Source organism: Pinus tabuliformis, chromosome 1_2, assembly GCF_031772625.1.
Source record: "Pinus tabuliformis cultivar Carrire ecotype Pingquan chromosome 1_2, CPIR1, whole genome shotgun sequence".
Lineage (NCBI taxonomy): Eukaryota > Viridiplantae > Streptophyta > Pinopsida > Pinales > Pinaceae > Pinus > Pinus tabuliformis.
Genome location: NC_142298.1, coordinates 773,748,696 through 773,751,059, shown reverse-complemented (window position 1 = coordinate 773,751,059; position 2,364 = coordinate 773,748,696). Strand labels below are relative to the sequence as shown.

General features: G+C 35.6%; 1 pseudogene; it reads right to left on the bottom strand.

Annotated features, from left to right (window-relative positions):
• Nucleotides 1–646: 646 nt before the first annotated feature.
• LOC149208148 (uncharacterized) lies at nt 647–1,890 on the bottom strand (annotated as a pseudogene).
• Nucleotides 1,891–2,364: the final 474 nt, after the last annotated feature.

The following is a 2,364-nucleotide window of genomic DNA, read 5'->3' as shown; positions in this document are numbered from 1 at the left end:
GTATTGGACATCATAATCATTGAATCTTTGGATCACACCTTATTGTCAAACCATTCTATTCATTGTCATAGTTTATCTGAAAAGTTTAAAATCTTAGTGTCAGGATTTTATAATTGTGCCATGTTGTTTATTACCTTAACATATTTTCTGAATGGGTATCCAATTACAAAATAGATGATCCAAAGTAGTGTCCATTAAGCTGCTTTACCAGCAATCTGGTTTGAGTCTGTAAAGTAGTTTTTTTATATAATGCTATGATTGTATGTTGTATTTATGTTCAAATTTTCAGATATTTTCTCACCTCAGTGGAAAAGCACACTGAGGTACACAGATAATTGCTCAATACAAAAATTAATGATTCTCATGTAGATTTGCAATAACTCTCTACTTATTAGACTAATAGGCATCCATGCTCTTACAGGGGCTTGAAGTTCCGAACCCGCTATTTACTTACCACAAAGTATTATAAAACTGCATTGGATTTTCAGGAAAACCAATGTCAGAAGTTTGAAGTATGCATCACATCCTTGGAATGGTTATAGTTTATCGGTATGCATCCCAGCCACAAAGTGTCATAAAACTGCAACGAATGTCAGAAGTAGTTTGAGGTATGCATCCCAGCCTGGGAATGGATATATTTTGCAGAGAAATTGCACAAATGAAAGAAAAAAAAACAAATCATCACTCTTAGAGTAGAAATCCACTGGTTGGGATATCCACAGAGATTATCTGTTGCCAGCGTTTTGTAAGGTATGTTCTTCAGGACCAGCTATGGTGGTATTAAGTTCATCTATGGTACAGCTCAAGTCCTTGGCTGTGACTTGCTGGTTATTGTTTTTTGACTAAAAAAAATCAAAGAAAGCACACTTCAGGATGTAGTTCTATATATAACAGAGAAAATCCGATTAGGAATTTCTGGAAAATAACACTATCAGTATACATAGCTCCTAGAATGTATCAAATATCGTAGCTGGTAAAAGGACAGTAAAGTATTTCCACGGTTAAGTTCAGAACTATTACTTACCTTAGCATAAAGGGTATACACCATGTTGGATCCAACAACGTTTATGGTGCAATTTACAATTTCCAGTTGATTGGCATCCATGATAGAAAATAATTTGGGCAGAAAACCAGTCTTCTAAGGGGCCCATATTGTGATGAAAGCCTGGCCACCCAAAAGTTTGGATCCAAGAATCTATAGACCTGGATGTGATGATGTTACTGGAACTGAAGAAAGGATGTGAATACCAAGAGAATTTTCAGACGTTCTGATTGTTGGGCTTGCAAATCTTTCAAGGCAGTTTGGAGGGTCTTGATATAATCAATGGCCTTATCAACAATTCTTTCTTTGTCCACTTGAGAAAGAAATACTTCAGCAATTCAGTGTCTAGAACATCTAGAACATCAACTTTGATAAGAATCTATCAATTCTGCAATCTGAATCTAGCATGTCTGTACAGTCATGAAAATCTATTTTTAACTCATTTGCTTAGCTCATGGCCTATATTAGTGTCTTGAACTGTTATTCCAGACAACAATCATCAAGTACTACCTTTGAATTCAGACCCTCAGGTAACAGAGACTTTAGGGTATTAAGCATACAATTCATTTTACTCCTCGTAGCCCTTTCAGTCCATACATGTATTTTTTCATCATGGCAACTCTTCAACTCTTCTTTGTTGAGAATGGACCTTGATCATCCTCTTGCAATGATGGACTTTTTACACCAGCCCAACTCATCTTCCCACTGCTGTTCATAGATTGCACCATTGATTTCTCTTTTTCTATTGGTTTACAGTTTGTTGAAGTGGAGTAAGCAGAAATAATCGTGTAGAGATCTTCGGAGTCTCTGTACTCAGACATCATGGGGGAGGGGGTGACAGACAACATTCTGCAAATGGGATCCCAAAGAAAATGGCAGAAAAGTTTATCAGCGTTCCAAATTCTGATAAGGTCCTGATTGAAATGTCTCTGACTGTTACATGCAAGTATAGCCATATAACAGAAACAATTAGGCCAGATGGAAGGGCTAGCAGGTACCCAGGCTTTCTATTCATATGATATGGTGTTTATTTAAACACGTACTGCATCATGGAAATGAAAGACATTTACAGATTTTTTAAACATTTCCGAGTATCTTAGTTATAAATCTTGATATCATTATGATTATATCTATATGTTATTGATTAGACATTAGAGGTAATCTCCTGAAATCAATTATGTTGTCTGCCTAATTTTTCAGATTGATTACAAACCTTCACTTATATTCTTTATTGAAAGCTCTACACATATTTAGTTTTTATGGGATGGTTATGGAAACAAACACTTCTCATCAATCTGATAGTAATAATTTTCAAGCTGCTT